The 20,459-nt window shown below is 43.2% G+C and overlaps 1 pseudogene; it reads right to left on the minus strand.

Annotated features, from left to right (window-relative positions):
• Nucleotides 1-3,227: 3,227 nt before the first annotated feature.
• On the minus strand, nucleotides 3,228-19,966 carry LOC117487493 (annotated as a pseudogene).
• Nucleotides 19,967-20,459: the final 493 nt, after the last annotated feature.

The raw sequence follows: 20,459 nt of genomic DNA on the forward strand, positions 1-20,459 counted from the left end.
GAAGTGAAACAAGACACAATATATTTGTCACAATTCACAAAATGTTAATTAGCACACACTTCTATAAAGCCTCTATAAAGAGCTTCATTTTTATTGATTTGGCAGAAGCGTTTGACCTCCAGCTCTCATTTGGGTAGTCATTTGGTGCTAAGGCTCTCTGCCTGGAAACGATGGATTGACTGAGTTTTTGCTATCTGCTAACTATCTCAGGCTCTCGTTAACGAGTGAGGGTCAAATGAGGTGTTAGATGGACAGCCAGTTTGTTGCAGAGTCAGTAGTGATGCAGGCGTTGTACAGGACCGTTAGAGAGAGGAAGCTGAGCTGGAGGCAAAGCTCTCTATTTACCAGTCCGTCTGCGATCAACCCTTACTCACCATCATCAGGTTTAGGTAGACACTGAAAGGATGACATCACAGATACAAGCAGTTTAAATGAGCGTCAGATTAAAGCTTCTTCTGTAGGCTAACTGGACCCTCAGATGATCTGACGGCTTGTTTGTGTGTCTGCAGGCTGTCAGGCTGTCTGATCACAGAGGAAGGCTGTGATGCTCTGGCCTCAGCTTTAAACCCCTCCCATCTGAGAGAGCTGGACCTGAGCTACAATCATCCAGGAGACTCAGGGGGGAGGCTGCTGTCTGCTGGACTGGACACACTCAGGTATGGAGAGGGACTCAGTCTGATAGAGGAGGTAGAAACTGGCTCCTATGACCTGAAACAACCAGAGCTGATAGACCCTGACTCTTCACACTGTCTGCCGTCAGCTGTAAACATCAAACACAAATGTTCCACAACTGAGAGGAAACCCCCCCTCAGTGGGTCAATGTTCATCGTGGAACGACCAACAGAAACAGAGTGGGGGGGTTTTAATGTTCACCCAGATTTAGCACAGGAAGTGACATCATGAATAAATAAACTGATTTCATTTCCAGATGTTTTTAATTTGAGTCCTAGCAAACAGCCAATGTTCAACGAACCTTCTCTTGAATGAAAATAAGGATTTATAAGTTTCACTGTTGGGAGTAACGAGGGGACCGTGCGGCAGAGTTTCAGTTTCAGTTTCTTTCGCCGGTCAAGATGTCCGTTAAAGTTTAAATCTTCTGGACAAAATTAGAAAAGTGCCGGTCAAAGGTCTTCTTTGTTATTTATTGAGCTTTAAAACAAATGAATAACGACTCTATATAATAAAACACGGAGGACGGAGATCTCTTTTTCTCCCCCTCTTCTGACAGCCCAGCAGCTGATCAGAGCACGGCTCCCCTCTCCTGCAGGGGGGCGTGGTCAGCAGAATCAAACCCGTAGACAGCAAACAGCACATAGAGCGAAATGAGGCATGGCTAAAATGCATGATCTGTTTGGTATTTTGAAAACAGAAACGTATAAATATACCTTATATAGGTATGGCTCTACAATATATCATTTAAATATAGCATGATAGGTCCACTTTAAAGACTAACTGACCCCCCCTCTGCTTTCAGCCTGGAGCCTGCTGCAGTCCAGTTCTTGAGGCCAGGAGGTGTCAGGAAGTGTAAGTGTGTTTTTAATCATGAACATCTTCACACTGGGACATCACAGGTACTTTAGTAACCTTTAATACCTGCTGTGTCTCTCATCAGATTCCTGTGGACTCACACTGGACTCAAACACAGCACACAGAGGACTCAAACTGTCTGACAACAACAGGAAGGTGAGACGTGTGAGAGAGGAGCAGAAATATCCTGATCATCCAGAGAGGTTTGACTACTATCCTCAGCTGATGTGCAGAGAAGCTCTGACTGGTCGCTGTTACTGGGAGGTCAAGTGGAGAGGATGGGCTTCTATAGCAGTGACTTACAGAGGAATCAGCAGGAGAGGAGGCAGTGAGAACGGTTGGTTTGGAGGGAATGATCAGTCCTGGAGTCTGATGTGCGGTGATGGAGGTTACACTGTCTTTCACAATAACAGAGACATCTCCCTCTTCTTCTCCTCCTCCTCCTCCTCCTCCTCTCGTAGAGTAGCAGTGTATCTGGATCATCCTGCTGGCTCTCTCTCCTTCTACAGAGTCTCCTCTGACACACTGATCCACATCCACACCTTCAGAACCACATTCACTGAACCTCTCTATGCTGGGTTTGGTTTGGGTTTGGGTTTGGGTTCTTGTTACCTGGTGCCTCAGTGTCTCTGTGTTCTCTGCAGGAGTGATCCCCCCCCCCCCCCCCCCTCCCAAAAAAAGAGAGGGGCTGATCATAAAAGTGTAAAACTAAGATTTCTGAGATTATCTGAAAAAATATGTCTGTATGTTCATTTTCTTTTTAAACAAATCTAAATGTTGAGATTTCATAAAATAAAGTTTTCAGAAAGAAGTCAGAATTGTAAGATTTTAAGAAAAAGCTCAAAAACAAAAGTCAGTCTTTGCAAAGATGAAACTCAGAAAGAGGTTGAATAACAACAGGAAGTCCATTCTGATTTATTTCCACACGGAGGCTTTATTCTGAAACTGCAGGAAAATGTACATTTATCCCAAAGTCTTCCCACCATCTGTAGTTTGTGAACACGTGACATCACTTCAGTTTGAATGGCAGCAGTAAAGGGTTACTGAGGCTCGTTAAGAACAGGTCATAGTGACGAGTTCAATCACTTCTGCAGAATATAATATATGATGTCTACAAACTAACATATAATAACGTCTGAAGTGCAAACGTGAACATAAAGTGCAAACCACAGCGTGCATGCATTGGAGCTCAATGACCGGCTTCCCTGTGAATATTTAAAATATAACGTGGCCCTACACAGCAGAGTCTGAGCGGCACAGTGTGCAGCTTTATTTTAATGCTGGCTTTTTACTCTCATGCAAACATGGTCATTACTTTTTAAGAAGGGTCAGATTCGATGAGCCTTATTTGCATTTAGGAAACTAATCTTCCCTAAACAGCACGATGATGTTTGAATGAACACGGCTGCTTCTGGGGTGAATGTAAACCTCTGATCTGGGTTAGATGGGTTTATTAACAGACCAATCACATGATGATTGTCTCATCATTAACACTCATGTACTTTCAATGTAAGCAGCTGATCTAATTAATAAAGTCTGTGTTTTGAGTCGGACTCGTGGCCTGTCTTTGTCTCAGTTTGATGGTTTATTTATATATACTTTTAATTTCTCTAACGTGCAATACCTTGTCTTTTTATGCTGCTGCAACGCAAACATTTCCCAAATTGGGATCAATAAAGTATTTTTTATCTTCTCTTATCTTAACGCGAGGGGAGAATCCTCTTGTTTGGTCTGAAGGTGAGTCTAATCAGACGCCGCTGCCCCCCCCCCCGGCCGTACAGCAGGAACCCCCCCCGCGGTGCGAAGCTCCTCCAGATCCAGGTTGGACAGGAAGCTCCTCTGAAGCTCCGCCTCCACCGTGCACCCTCCCGGGCCGCTGCACCCTGCCAGCAGCACCACGGCCGACTGACACAGCAGCCAATCAGAGAGCTTCCTCAGGTCGGATAGAGCCCGCCCCCCCCACAGGCTCAGGTGAAGCATGTTAGCGGCGACACGAGCGCTGGGCCGCTGCAGAAGAGAGTAAAAAAACAGGTGGTTAATGAACAACCTGTTATAATATCTGTTGGGAAAATCCTGAATGTCCTCTTCCAACATGAGAGCAACATGATAACAAAGGTATCCCAACTGTAGCTGTGAACATGACAGGATGTATGATTACCTAGAAGAGCATCAGGACTGTTTGAGGCATATGATAGCTATGTGATTAACATGATGATTCAGCCTCTATGGAGATAGACATATGACAAGCATGATCATTTCTGACGTGGAGCTAATCTGAAGTAAACATTGAATACTGCTTTCTATTCCTCCATCTTGTGACTGTGTAACTCCCTCTCTTGGATATCAGCATGTGAAGGACACTGTTCAGGAACTAGTTGATGCTCTGTATGTGATGACTACTTCCATTCTGGAGAGGATCACAAATACATTGATCCTGAGATTGAAGCTCAAGCCGGGGACCAGTGATTATTAACATTTTGAAGTATTCGGAAAAGTCAGGATTTTGAGAGACAGTCCAAATTTTGTGATTTTTTGAAAGAAACCAAACATTTTGAGATAAAGTCAGAATTTTGTGAAAAAGTCAGAATTTTGTGATTTATTTCAAAAATAATTTTGAGATTTTCATGAAAAAAAACCAACATTTTGAGAAAAAGTCCAATTTTGAGAAAAAGTCCCCAATTTTGCTATGTGATTAACATGATGATTTATGGAGATAGCCATATGACAAGCATGCTCATTCCTGATGTGGAGCTAATCTGAAGTAAACATTGAATACTAGCTTTCTATTCCTCCATCTTGTGACTGTGTAACTCCCTCTCTTGGATATCAGCATGTGAAGGACACTGTTCAGGAACTAGTTGATGCTCTGTATGTGATGACTACTTCCATTCTGGAGAGGATCACAAATACATGGATCCTGAGATTGAAGCTCAAGCTGGGGACCAGTGATTATTAACATTTTGAAGTATTCGGAAAAGTCAGAATTTTGAGATTTTGAGAGAAAGTCAGAATGTTTTGATTTTTTGAAAGACACCAACATTATGAGAAAAAGTCAGAATTTTGTGAAAAAGTCAGAATTTTGTGATTTTCATGAGAAAAAAAAACATTTTGACAAAAATAATTTTGAGATTTTCATGAAAAAAACGAACATTTTGACAAAAAATCCGAATTTTGAGAAAAAGCCCCAATTTTGTGAAAAAGTCCCATTTTGCTGTGTGATTAACATGATGATTCTATGGAGATAGACATATGACAAGCATGCTCATTTCTGACGTGGAGCTAATCTGAAGTAAACATTGAATACTGCTTTCTATTCCTCCATCTTGTGACTGTGTAACTCCCTCTCTTGGATATCAGCATGTGAAGGACACTGTTCAGGACTAGTTGATGCTCTGTGGGTGTTTCTCAATCGCGAGTACGCTTGCTTGGTAGCACATGTCTGCCGAGCATCTTGCTTCAGAAGCGAGGCAAGAATACTTCCTGGCATTCGGAAAACGAAGAGTGGAAAAGGCTAGCAAGTGTGCAGGTGTGCGTCATATGAGAGGGCCGCGCCTCCTTACATCTTCCGCCACAGATTTGGGGAAATTGGTCCGTGCGCAAAGCATTGTGGGGATCTTAAGACCGCGGAGTCTACTCATGTGCAGCCTCGATATTTCTCCAAACGGAGTACGCCGGGCTCGGTAGATTCCAAGTATACTGGAGATTGGAACTGTACTTCGGCGGCACTCGATGACGTAGTATGCTTGAAATAGTGGCTCTGAAGCAGCTTTACTCGAGATTGAGAAACACCCCATATGTGATGACTACTTCCATTCTGGAGAGGATCACAGATACATGGATCACTGAGATTGAAGCTCAAGGCCGGGGACCAGCGATTATTAACATTTTGAAGTATTCGGAAAAGTCAGGATTTTGAGAGAAAAGTCCAAATTTTGTGATTTTTTGAAAGAAACCAACATTTTGAGAAAAAGTCAGATGTTTTGAAAAAGTCAGAATTTTGTGAAAAAGTCAGAATTTTGTGATTTTCATGAGTAAAAAATACATTTTGACAAAAATAATTTTGAGATTTTCATGAAAAAAACAAACATTTTGAGAAAAAGTCCGAATTTTGAGAATAAGTCCGAATTTTGAGAAAAAGTCCCAATTTTGTGAAAAAGTCCCAATTTTGTGTAAAAGTCCCAATTTTGCTATGTGATTAACATGATGATTCAGCCTCTATGGAGATAGCCATATGACAAGCATGCTCATTTCTGACGTGGAGCTAATCTGAAGTAAACATTGAATACTGCTTTCTATTCCTCCATCTTGTGACTGTGTAACTCCCTCTCTTGGATATCAGCATGTGAAGGACACTGTTCAGGAACTAGTTGATGCTCTGGATGTGATGACTACTTCCATTCTGGAGAGGATCACAAATACATGGATCCTGAGATTGAAGCTCAAGCCGGGGACCAGTGAGAGTTTTAGAATTCTCCTGATGAGATCTATTTTTTTTGTATTATTATTTTTTTAAAGCTACAGACCCAGAATCAGCACTTTAGTAACAGCTGGAATAGAGGGTTTGAGGCTAGAATGATCTGTTTGGTAATTTGAGCAAAACACTTCATAGACATGTTTTTTATATATTTCTATATATCCAAGACCCATAATTCTGCCTAGAAGTAGTATGATAGGAGACCTTTAATATATATCTGTGTATATCACCTTGCTGGGGCTCCTCCTGAGCAGCAGCTGAATCACTAGCTGCACATCAGCAGGTGCAGTGGGGGGGGGAGGTGGCAGCTTCGTCTCCTCGTAGCTCCGGCTCTGCAGCCCCCCCCGCTCCGTAGAAAGGGTTTTGCTCCCTGAAGATCTCGTAGGCGACGGCGCCGACCGCCCAGCCGTCCGCCTTCCTGTAGTCGATCACCGAGGCCCGGCCCGGGGAGGCACTGGACACCTGGGGGGGGGGGGGGGGGGGGGGGGCAGAGAGCGGTTATAGACAACAGGGTCAGGGTTCACTGTGTAACCTCTGATTATAGAGTCTTTATTATATTTCTGTATATTTATATTGTGGGTTATATATAGATATAGATATTTATTTAAAAGGGTCTCCTATCATGCTAAATGCACTTTTGTATGTCCTTTTCTACATAAATATGTGTCCCCGGTGTGTCCCCCGGTGTGTCCCCGTGTGGTCAGGAGATAAGAACCCTCTCTCTTTCCCTCCGTACCCACATCTCTAAAAACGGGGGAACAACGGAGCTGATCCAGATTTGCTGCGTCATGACGTAACATCTGAAATGTGGGCGGGCTTTAGACCCACGGCAACATGTGGTAAACACGCAAGAGAAAAAGCATTTGAGCTCCATACATTTCAGAAATAATCCTTGATGTGGTTTTGAACATGATATGGCGTTTCATCACGGCTGAGAATCTCTCGGTAGAATTCTGAGATGGCACAAGCTCCCTTTTTTTAAAGCTACTGACCCAGAATCATCTCTTTAGTACAGTGTTTCTCAAAGTGGGGGGCATGACATTTTTTTTTTTTAAAAGAGAATTGTTATGACGTCGGCATGACCGGCGGAGGTTTAAGCGTGCCGTGTCGTGCCGGGCCCGTTTTGGTTGCGTTTCCACTAGGCTTAGTTCCGGCCCGGGGCTACTTTTTCACCTCTTTTCTGGCCCGACAAAATCGTGGTTCTTTCCGGGCCAACAACCAGGCTGAGTCGGGCTGAGTTTGCTCAAGAGAGAGAATAGCTGGCAAGGGGGCTACAAGTACAACAAGGTGGACATATTTGACCGTGATTTAATTGTAATAACACGTTTCAAAATGATGCCGAAGTAACAACATACTGATACCGGTTAGTAAAAACCATGAATTAATGCTTTGACAAGTCTGCAGACAGACGGCAGTGAAAAACCTTTTAAAATGCGTGTTTTCTAAATGGAGATTGGCTAAGCTAACGCAGTATATGCTCCGACCGTCCACACTCACAACAACGGCCTACAGACATAAATAAACCAGCGACTGTATTCACCATGACACAGGCAGTCTGTGGTTTGTACTTGTTTAACTTTGGTCTTTTCTGAACAGATATGAGGAGCTGTGAGCTCTGAGTGCTAACAGCTAACGGCTGATGTTGTTTTTCTGGGGTTCTCATTGAAGATGACGTCACGGCTCCGGCTACACTGCGTTACTATAGTTACTACCCCAGGTCCTAAACTGTAATGGAAGCGCAGCATAAAGTGAGCCTGGCCTAACAAGGCCTAACAAAACCGTACTAAGTCGAGCGAGGCCTGCGGTGGAAATGCGCCATTAGAAACCTTAGAAACCTACGAGGGCGCTGTAGGACACAGGTGTGTAATGTACATTTTGAGGATGGAAGGTCAATAGGCGGCGTCAGGGGGGCGCTAGGGGGTGCCCGAGCACGGAGTGCTAGGACCCAACGGCGTCCTAGCACGAAGTGCGAGGAACCTATTGTTTTCCTACGTATTATTATTTTTCTGCTGGCGTTTCCTGTTTTTGAGGCCTTTAGGACGCTTACAAAGTTGTATAATTTTGCACGGACACCAGGACTGGTGAAAACTACAATATTCTGGAGTCAATGAGCTCAAATTGTCCAACGTGCTTTCTAGCGCCACCTATGAAAAACCCATTTCGGAATAAATTTACAAAGTCGCACCGTAACTCCAAATGACCTGAAATGTTGCACACATATCCGGGTGGACCTGCTCTACAAATAATCCTCTTGGAACCCTAAGCTCCGCCTACATTTTTTTTAATTTAAATTACCATAATGTTCAAAACAGTAAAATATTCACTTAAATTTCAATTTTCAGTTTTTCAACACCAAACTTCGTATTCAGCATCGGTGGAGGGTCAGACACATTAACGTAGAAAATAAGCATGTTAGGACGATAAATATTGCCGCCGTCAATCAAAACGTACTCGCAAAAAGGCGGGGCTTAGAAAGAAATGCTCATAACTCATCAACAATATATCTATATATCACAGATTTTGGTATATAGGTTCAGTCTATCTTGGGGAATAGGCACACCAAAGCATTTTCATTTTGAACAATAGGGGGCGCCAAAAACACCACCAATTTGTAACTCAAGAACGGATGGACGATTTTTTTCTTTTTTCTTTTTTTTTACACATACTCTGGGGGTGACTACGAACTCAGATTTAAAGTGTCGCAACAAATTCAGAATGTGGGCGTGGCCTATACATTTTTTTTAAATTGCGATAAAAACGAGCTTCGGACGCAAAACTTGGGACACACGTCAGAGCCCACGACCTTTTTGAGAATGTAAAAAAAACAACGAATTTTTCAAAAAAACTGCTCACTAGCGCCCCCTATTGTGTGGTAGTCACATATAGTTTCTCAGAACTTCACGAATTTTGGCACAGACATTCCTCATGGAATTGCGGACATATTTCAAATTGCCTTCCATTAGCCCCGCCCCCCAGGAAGTCGGCCATTTTGAAAAATGTGCGGTTTTCATGCATTTTAAGCACATTTTTGCTAATTCGTCATAGGGAAATGATCGGAAAAATTCCAATCTACGGCAACTGAAGCGCATTTCCAATGTGATGCTACATTGCGAAGGAATAGTCGATCGTTTGAACATGGAGCTCGTAAGCTAACGGAGAATGTACCATTTTTGACCATTTATATGTCAGATACTACCTTAAGGTACTGAGACCCGCCTGTCTGCCCGGCACATCAACTCTCACACACACACACACAAACAGACACACAAACACACACACACACTCACCTACTGTTTGTCCAACAACGCCCTTTGCTGGCAGCATATTCATTACAACAGACACCTATACACTCCATAACCCTAACCCTACTGTTTATTTGTAGATATCTCCTAAAGCCTACAAATAAAGTGTGAAATGTAGGCCTGTTACATATATTATTGAGTGATATATATTATACACACTGTTCTGCTTTCTGCACTGACCTCAGCAGCTGTTCTCACTGTAAACATCGCGTCACAATGAAAGCAGTTTTATTAAACAAATAAATAGCCTAACATCCAGGGGAGATGTGATTAGTGAGTAAACAAACGGTAAAGGGCAGAAAGTCTGATGCACATTTGATCATCTTAAATAACTTATAATCACAACGGGAACAGTTTGCAGAGCTGTGCTTCGTTGACATAAGTCCAGCCATGCGTCACACCTCTTTTAAACATCACTGTTGGCTGAAATCGACTCCGGAGAATACATCAGTGTACCCTCGGTTATAGCTCCTCCAGAGAGACTCCTCTCTCCTCTCTCCTCTAAATCAGTGTATCCTCGGTTACGGCTCCTCCAGACAGCCTCCTCCATAATCGATCCACGACGAGCCTTTAGAGAAATTTGTTTTCCTTCGACACGTCGCGCCGACATCCGTTTCCCGGGTCGCTGCCGGAGGACCTGGGAGTCTGGGACGCGAAAATGATAGAAACGACAAACGGCTCATTTCGGAGGACTCGCGCACGTCTGCTTGATGCCGGGACGACCAGCCGCCCTCCCCGACAGGCGCACGGACGCGAGGGCCCGCTCATCACTGCGCACACTCCTGTGACCGCAGTTTTAATATGATCATTATAGTTATAAAAAAATAAGAGAATAAATGAAAAACAGGTATAAAATACTATGACAGTAAAACAAGAATAGAGTTTGAAAGGGGAGCGATTTGTAAAATATCCATAAAGAAAAAGTAAATCTGCTTACAGTTCTGTTTCAAATGGGTGTTGAGAGATGTCTCCATAGATCTCTCCATGTTGCTCTCTAAGTGCACCAGATTGATGCTTTTAACTTCAATATTTAAAAAAGAATCTTCCCGGGGATGTGAGGACCCCCTTAGAGGAGGTGAGGAGGACTGTAGCATTTCCCTCCGAATAACGGTCGTAGGCTTTACTTTACTGATGAATTCGAATTTATTTGTAACTCCAGAACCAACGTAAGAGCTTGAGCCTCTTCGGGGGGTGCTAACATTTAAACATACAGTCCGTTCTTCTCTTTCTCCGCCGTCACGTAATCTCGCCTTCTAAATAAAAGCATACAAATGAAGCAGGAAGTTAACCTAAATTACATTCTAAGATATATATAAAACTGCAACGAATGCAACAAAAACAATGCAACATCCCCTTCAGTCTCAGACAACACAAAATTGGGTTATCTACAAGCACTTTACCCGTGCTTACCCCTATATGCCGTGAGCTGATTATCGAGCCTTCATTGTAACAGTCGCGGGTACACTGTGTATGTGCGTGATTTTTTAATTGAATGCTCACGTTCATATTGATGTATTTTAATAAATGTTAACTCGGCCCATTACGTGACTATTTGTGTTGGGGGGGCCCGACTTTTTTTTTTTCTCCAAAGGGGGGGCCTGACGGAAAAAGTTTGAGAACCACTGCTTTAGTAACAGCTGAAAGAGAGGGGGATGAGGCTAGAATGATCTGTTTGGTATTTTGAGCAAAACACTTCAGAGACATGTTTTTTATATATTTGTATATATCTGAGACCTATGATATATGCCTACAAATATTATAATAGGAGACCTTTAAAGAGTTACTGAAGCTCACCTCGGGGGCCATGAGGCAGGCGTTGCCCCCCCGGCTCACCCACATGCTGTTGAAGGGAAGCTGCAGACTACAGTCGCTCTGAGACAGACAGCAGCCGAAGTCCGAGATCACCAGCCGAGGACATCCAGCTGCAGGAACAAATGACACTTTGAAACCTCTAATGTTCTCTGAGCGACTGAGGTCTGAGGACATCCAGCTGCAGGAACAAATCACACTTTGAAACCTCTAATGTTCTCTGAGCGACTGAGGTCTGAGGACATCCAGGAATAATTCAACTGAGGGACTAAAATGTTGTGTAATTGTTCTCTCCGGGGTCTCGGGTTCAAATTGAAAAGTCGATTTACGACTATGACACTTAGACTATATAAGCTTGATTTTGTGTTCCTTTGAGCAACATAACTCATGTGTGTGAGTTGAACCATATTCCTGTATGTGATTTAACTCTGCTCCTTCTTGCAAGAATATAGGAGGTGTGTGGCGCAGTGGGTTGTGCGTATGTGTTCGGATCAGGGTTCAAACAGGTTCAAACCCCACTGCGTGTCGTTGTGTCCCTGGGCAACTTCACCCAAAGTGCTCCTGTGGGGATTGTCCACAGCATTGAGTATGTAAGTCGCTTTGGATAAAAGCGTCTAACAAGTAACATGTAATGTAACGTTATTGATTCCTAAACCGGTGTTGAGTGATATTTTTCAGTGGAGGAGAGGCAGTGTTTCTCTGACCTGAGTCCAGCTCCAGCAGGATGTTGTCAGTCTTCAGGTCCCGGTGAGCGACCCCCTCACTGCAGAGGTGCTGCACGCCCTCCAGCAGCTGCAGCAGCATCAGGACTCGCTGCCTGCGGCTCGGCTGGTTCCCAGACAGGAACTGACGCAGAGTCTCGGGGTAACTGCAGCACAGGGGGGGAATAGCACTTAAAGGTCTCCTATTATACTATTTTTAGGCATATATTATATATATATATATATATATATATATGCCATATGTGTTGTTGTCACCAGGTTGTGACCGGTCAACTTGTCTGGCACGAAGGGTACTTGTTGTGAGAACACTGAGGCACTTCTTTATCGGTGTTTGTGGACTCTAGGATGTGAAATCCTAGAGGCCATGAGTGTCGGACGCAGGTGGCTCAGTGTTCCCAGCTGTTTAGTCTACTCCTTCAGAGATGTTGATTTCTCTCTGTGAACCTGTTAAAAGGTCTAGCATAGAGAGAGGTTCTTCAGAATTGACGTGGCAACTCTCCCGTGTGGTCAGAACCTCTGACTCTTTGATTTGTGATGTGAATCCTCCGGCCGAATACTCTGAATAAACCCATCAGTGTTTGACATCAAAGCTCCAACTCTCACCGTGTCTCCTTCCTGAGTCGGTGACTCCATGCATTGCTACACAGAAGTTTCCTCCACAAATATATATATATATATCGCAATATATCGTATCGCAATACTTAGCATATCGTAGAATCACAATACTATCGTATCGTGGCTTAAGTATCGCGATAGTATCGTATCGTTGGGAGCCTGGTGATTCCCAGCCGTAGTGAATTAAGTTTCTTCCGGAGCTGTAGATATCAATTCAAGGTTCAAGTTTCAAGGCTTTATTAGGTGCGTTCACACCGGAGTACTTTGGAGTACTTTTCCCACAATAGTTCATCAGAACTACGATATATTTGCGTTCACACCAAAAAGCCCCAGGAACTAAAGTAGTTCAAATTAGTTCGTCTGACCCGCTTTTCAGTCCCTGCTAGAGAGCAGGGACTGTCGTGGGAGAAAATAGTTCGTACGTCTGATTGGCTGTGCGGAATGCAAACCACGCCCGTTTGACTCTGAATTTTTTTTTGTAAGCGGCCATTGTATTTGCTCGCTTCGGGCCAGCGCACCCGAAGAGATTACTTTTGTGAAAGCAGTTATTATAGCAACACAAAATAAATCATCGGAGCGGTGGAGTGATGAGGATGTGTCGGCGCTTCTGGCGATTTACTCGGAGGACGCGAAGCGCCGCATTCAGAAGCTTCTACTGAATGCAGTTTCCGTGGCTCAGCAAAGTTAGCAGACCTGGCAAAGTCATGTCGGGACGACTACGAAGGTAAAATAAAATACATGCACTGCACTGTTTTAATCTGCACAATACTGGTCTTAGATGTACTTTTATTTGCTCAGTAGATCGAGCTAGCCATGCTAGAACTTGCTATCATAGGTCCAAGCTGGCTAACAACATCTAGCTAGCTAGCTATTCTCAGCCGTCCCCGCTATGAACACGTTTTGACTTGTGAATAAGTGTGCAATGTTCTGTAATTTGCTTCACTAACTCATGGCACTAATCGTGTGTTTCAGGCGAGGTGTTTCTCTCTGGATTAGAAACTAGTTTTCCCTTCCGGGATAAAACGATAATATAACGTTAGCAATTAGCATGCTAGCTGGACATAATGCTACCTCTAACAATACATTGTAGTTGCTATAATTTCAAGTCATTTGCAACATTCATTCTACATGTTAATGGTAAAAGCTTAAACAGTTGATTACCTGCATGCCACAAAGACTGATGTTCTAATATTTTTGCACATTTAAGTAGAAATGTAATTGAAATTCTATTTATTTTTCCTTTTTTTTATTGATTGTTATAATTGTACTCAGCCATGTTATGTTAGATGTCAATCCACTTACACTGTAACTACTCTGGCCTTGAAAGAAGGTTACACATCTAACTGATGTCCACTAATCCCTATAAAACAAAGTTCAAGCATACATTAAGCACAAAACAATAAATAAGGGCACTTTGACATACATTTTTTATTTGATATTATTTGATCCTATCTTATCTTCTACTTTACACCTGCATTTTGTACACTGTCCCTGCCTGCACCATGTCCAATGTTAGTCAATGTTGTCTCGTTGTTGCGATTAAGGCGAGACACCCCAGGTGAATAGGGTAATTTTTTTAACTTAAAGATATCAGCTAAAAATTTCTCCAGTTAATTACTTACAATAAGGCAATTGTTTTTTGTATTACAAGTTTTCTGAAATAGCATGTTTAAATATGCAAATGAACCATTATCTCATGAAATATGCGCATATTTTAACACATTTCAGGAACCGAAATCTGAACTTTGGATAAAGCCAGGATCAAAATTATTGTTTCATTTTGTAGTCATATTAGTATCTAAGGCTTTTACAGAAGGGATTTTGGATATCTCTTTGTATCACTCCATAAATCAGAAAATACTGTCAACAGCCCTAAAATATCAATTTTCACCATGTTTTTAGGTATACAATGTTATATAATTCAGGCTATGAATTATATATGACCAAACCCTTCTGTAAAAGCCTTCATAATATTGATAGGAATACAACTGGAAGGTTTGGTGTATGTAACTGCTACTGAAGTGGACATTTCTAACTCAGAGTAGGAGAAAAAACTCATTTTGAGAAAACGACCTTTAAAGATTGCAGTGTGACGCTAGCTAAACCTTCCTGTTATCTGGATGATAGCTTGCGCATCGACGCACTCCGTGAAGGTATTTCATGTTCGGGGTCATTTGTTTTTTGTATAACCTTGCTTCGTGCAAGTGACAATTGTTGTCGTCTTCTCTGTGAACGTTTTTTTCTCCGTTATTTTGCCATTTTCAGATTTAAATTTCTAGCGGAAAGCTAACCAGGAAGTGCTTTAGCACACCACGTGACGCATCTGAACGAATCACGTTGTCAGAAATTGACACCAGCCAATGAGATTTCGTTTCTTGGTTTAAGACCCCTTTGCACTTTCACGATTGGTTGCTGATACAAAGGAAATGACCATATTTGGATCCAATGAGATTGTGCAGGACAGACGGAGCTTTCCAACGATATCTCTGATGACATGGTGCAAACAGCGGTCGCGGTACTTTATGTTACGTTAGAATGCTAACTTTTGGTGAATGTAGGAGAAATCTACAGACGCAAATAGACAAACTATAGTAAAATAAACACTTAAATGTGTATTTTGTACGTTTTCCTTCCAAAAGCCTGAAAGAAAACATGTTATGGAATCAAAATAGCACACAATCTCAAAATTGACCAGTGCAGGAAAAACGATGTTTTTGCCTGCCGTGTCTCACCTTAAACTGATCTTGTATCTTGCATATTTCACCTTATGGAAGTGGGCACGCAATGACAGCTTCCTTGACACCATCATGGCGATGGACCGCCGTGCCATGGTCAGCAAGGAGAATGAGGACCTGCGTGCCATGGAGATGCACGACGAACGGCTGCTGCATTCACACAAGGCCCAGGAATCGGACGACCAGCTGCTCATGGCGCGCCAGGTGGAGCAACAAAATACCTTTCAGGCTGGGCTTCTGGCAGTGCTAAGCGAGCTGATTAAATCCAACAGGCCTTCAATACAAAAATTAAGAAAAACTTGTCGTCGTTGATAAACTGTACAATGACTTGTTGGGAGGCGTGTGGTGCAGTGGTCTGGTGCGTTGGTGTTCGGATCAGGGGAGCACAGGTTCAAACCCCACTGCAGTCAGGATGTCGTTGTGTCCCTGGGCAAGACACTTCACCCCAAATTGCCTACACCTGGGACAGTTAATTTTGTATTATTGTGATTATATATATATGCCACTGTTATTAATACTGACACCTAACTTTGCAAGGTGTGTCTGCTGCTGAGCCTACCTATTGTTATTATATATATATATATATATATATATATATATATATATATATATATATATATATATATATATTGCCACTGTTATTATATTGTTTTGATACTACTGACACTTATTGATCTGCTGCTGATAAATAAAAGAGAACCTACATGCACAGCACTAGCATCTTGACTGTCTTTGTTTAAACCAGCAGCAGTGCAGCGGTACACAGACTAACCTGTGTGTGTGTGTGTAACGTAGTTCTTCAGGTGTGTATGCTTAACATGTATGTATTTATCACAGTAAAGATGGTATACAAAAGCTTTTTAAAGAGCTTTCAACCTCATCCCATTGTCTTTAACACACATTTAACATAATAATATACTCATATTAATATACAAATATACAGTATGAGTACTGTTTTGATACTGACATTTAATCTTTGCACTAAGGTGTGTCTGCACTATTGTAATTGTGTCTGTTGACTGTGGTAAATAAAAGAGAGAACCAAATGCACTGTACAAAAGATCAGCTTTATTGTCAATTTACAATTTCCATGCTGTTCAGATGCCTCAAGGGCTGTGCGCGTGTCTTGCCCCGCGGCGATTTTTTTAGGTTGCGTCTTCCCAACGTTGCTTCCAGGCGAATACAGAGGAGTTGAAAAGAGGCCTTGGACATTCGGAAATCTTTGATCCACTGCACATTGGTGTACGTTGGCACCACCTTCTCCCACCAGGCCGATGTTCTATTGTTCACCCAGAGAGAGCGCGGGACACGACGCGTTCCGTAGTATTCGCATATCTGGAACACATACAAAGACACAAATTAGCCCTACATAACTCCATAAATCCTACATTAGATAGTATTAATATGATTTAATGAACGTACCATTGCTGTTCTTTGGGCGTGATAACGGTCCTCAGCTGTCCTACGGCGAAACATGTCCATAGCGTGTGCTTTTCGTCGTCCAATCCTTTTGTTAAGGCTTCTTAACCGCCTTCGCCTCCGACTCAGCATTTCTATTGCATTTGAATGGTCGATCTGTATTTGTATTTGTGGCTGAGTTATTGGCTTAAATAACTCAGTTACGAAGCTGTATAACACGACCACCAAAACGTCAACTCCATACCGTGTCTGAGGTCGGAAGGTAAACAGAAGCATACAGCGGAAGCGGAAGTTTTTTTTCTTCTTCTTCTCTCGGTTTTTTGGCGAATTGCAACTTTAAGGTGCATACCGCCACCTACTGTACTCGCCGTGAAGTTGTTTGCGGCCTGCCAGTAAACCCAAAGCAGAAGAAGAATAAGTGACGTCAGCGGCTCATTTGCCTAATCCACCCCCAGGAACTCATTTTGGTGTGAACGCGATCTGCTTTAGTTCATCAGAACTAAAAGAGCTCTCATGAACTAAAGTTCTCATGAACTATTGTGGGAAAAGTACTTGGTGTGAACGCCCCTATTGTCATGTGTACAGAGCTACAGTGTAGATCTGACAATGAAAATCTGAGGTCACAGGCTCCTCCAACAGAGCAACACAATAAAGCAGATACAATAGTGCAAGTAAATACAAATAAAATATAATATAATAGAAATAGTGCAGAATAGTCTATAGTAATTGGAATATTAATATATATAAGTTGCAAACAGATGAATGTTTATGGATGTTCTTCACAGAGTTCAGGTGTTTAACAGTGTCATGGCCTGTGGGGTGAAACTGTCTGAGTCTGGTGGATTTAGTCCTGATTTCATGACATGAATTCAATACATTTCAGTGGAGGAGAATTCCTTTATGAATAAAGCAGGTGACTTTACATTGTAAATGGCCGTATCTCTTCATGACGAGGAACAGCGTGCGGTTGTTTCCCAGCCCGCCGGGGTTCAGGCTGCTTTTACACGGGAACGTTTGCGTTTATGCACAGTATGCGTTTTCAAAAAAGTCTTCCGTTCACATGCATTCGTTTAATTTAACGTGTCTGTTCAAACGAGACCGCTGGAAACGCTGTAGTACATATGCCGGGACTGTAAGTGGCGCTGTAACTTCCGCCACAAAATACACCAAAAGCTACCCTTCTGTTTATGCCCCGCGGTGGATTTAGCAACATGTAGTAGTTCATGTAATTCTCCATGTCCACTTGTTGCTGATGGTTGTGGTAGAGGAGCTGTAGATTTTGCACTAACATCTGTAGCATGGTCAGTAGCAGTAGCACTAGCAGTAGCTACTGACAGTAGCTACTGGCCATGCTACAGCAGTGAGCAGCAGAGGCGGGGAGAGGTGGGGCTATCGTTATTTTTTCAGGAAATATTCGTATAGAGGCGATTACACGGACTCGTTTGACCCCCCAGAGAGTTTCGTTTGCAAATCTATCCACCTTGGGACCCGTTATCGTTTGTGGGGTCCGTTTCTATCGGCCTCGTGTAAATAATAGGGCTATACGTAAGAGAAACTATGCAGATACAAGCCATTTCGTTCTCGTGTAAATGTGGCCTCAGTCTGGCGGGCAGGACGTCGGGGTATTCCTCCCTCGCCCCGGGGGAGCAGCGGCACCTGAGAGAGAGAGAGAAATTGACTGGTCTTATAAATCTCTTTATCAGTTATCTGCAAACCCTTAAAGCTCTTTACAGACTACGAGTCATTCACCCATTCACACCTCATTCATGCAGAGCAGCACAACTTGCTCTAGGGAAACACACACACACACACACACACACACACACACACACACACACACACACACACACACACACACACACACACACACACACACACACACACACACACACACACACACACACACACACACACACACACACACACACACACGTGCTCAGTGAGGGCAGTACAAACTGATAAACTGGGTCAAAGTTATGGGCCCAGGAAAATATTTCCCCAACAAGTATCTTGCCCAAGGCCACATCGACATGTTGCCTGAGGGGCTGGGATCGAACCAGCAACCTTCTGGTTTAAAGACGATCACACTCAATGGTGTTCAGGCCTTCAGAGGGGGGAGAGACACTCACTCACACACACTCACACACTTAAACACACTCACACACACTCAACTCACACACACAGCGGGAGTGTAACTCTCACCCGTCCAGAGGCTCCTCCCCCTCCAGCTTCAGGGCCAATCGGCCGGCAGGAACCAGCTCCTGAGACATCGAGCTCAGGATCGCCTCGCTGGAAGACCCCGCCTGAAACACAGCCACTTTCCAACACAAGACAATTCAAAGTGCTTTACAAAAATGAAAGACATTAAGAGCATAATAATAATAATACATTTCATTTATATAGCGCTTCATCTGCCAAGACAAATCTCGAAGCGCTTCACAACAAAGGACACTGATAACATTTGAGAGATTAAACAAATAATAATAATAAAAAATAAATAAAAATAAAATATAAAATATAAAATATAAAATATAAAATATAAAATATAAATAAATAAATAAAAATAAGAGTCGGAGATAGCGATAAAAATGGCAGTACTCCAGGTGTACCATGCTCAAAAGTTTATTGGAAGGCCTGCCGAAAGAAGAGGGTCTTAAGGCCGGTTTTGAAGACCTCGGTGGAAGGGGCAGATCTCAGCTGATCTGGGAGGGAGTTCCAGAGGCGCGGGGCGAATGAGCAGAAGGCTCCCATTGTTCGGAGACGTGTGCGGGGGATGTAAAGAAGAGGAGCGTGGCTGGAGCGGAGGGAGCGGGTAGATGTCTGGGTACGGATGAGGTCACAGAGGTATTTTGGGCTTTGTCCATTCAGGGCTTTGTAAGTGAGGAGCAGAACCTTAAACTGGATCCTGTAGTGGACTTGGAGCCAGTGTAGTTGGGCAAGTATGGGGGTTATGTGTGCGGACCTTTTTGCACCGGTGAGACCTCTGGCTGTGCTGTTCTGGACAAGTTGCAGGCGGTTGATGGATTTGGCTGGGAGACCGGAGAGGAGTGCATTGCAATAGTCTAGTCTTGAGAAGACGAGTGCATGAACCAGTTTTTTGGTGTCATCAGTTGAGAGTGAGGGCTTCAGTCGGGAAATATTTTTCAGGTGAAAGAAGGAGGTCTTGGTGATGTGTTTGATGTGGGCCTGGAAAGACAGAGTGGGGTCAAACCTTACTTTCAGGATGGTGACAACAGAGGAGAGAGAAATGAGCTGACCATCAAGGGAGGGGCTGATGTTGGCGGCCTTGGCAAGCTGGTCGGTGGTGCCTATCAGGATTGCCTCCGTCTTGCTGCTGTTGAGCTGGAGGTAGTTGGTGGTCATTCAGGAGCGGATGTCTTCCAGGCAGGTGTATTCAACTAATCCATGTAATAAACAGTTTTTAACGGTATATATATATTGCACATATTGCACATAGTTGGTATTTAACAACAAGGGGTGTTATAGTCTGTGTTGTTGTGTGGGGGGTCTACTAGGGGTCGTGGTGGTTATTTATGCGGCTTTCACACCAGCGCTTTTCCCTTTCTAGCTCCTAGCTAGAGCTTTTCTGGTTCAGCTCCGGTTTCCCTTTTCAGCTCCCGCTCTGTTCACACCGCCCAGCTGCCGCTGCTGCGTCATGACGTCACTGTTTACATCGCTGATTTTCTCCCCAACGGAGCTCACAAGAACAACGGGGGGGGGGACTGCGTCGGGTCGATGATCGTGTTGCTTTTAATCATACGAAGCCAGATTAAATTAAATAACGACTTCTCCAACCTTATACTTTTCTCCAGAGTGCCGTGGTTCATTGTTTATTAATGTGTTTCAGCGGCATTTA

The sequence above is a fragment of the Trematomus bernacchii genome, unplaced genomic scaffold, assembly GCF_902827165.1.
Source record: "Trematomus bernacchii unplaced genomic scaffold, fTreBer1.1, whole genome shotgun sequence".
NCBI classification, from domain to species: Eukaryota; Metazoa; Chordata; class Actinopteri; order Perciformes; family Nototheniidae; genus Trematomus; species Trematomus bernacchii.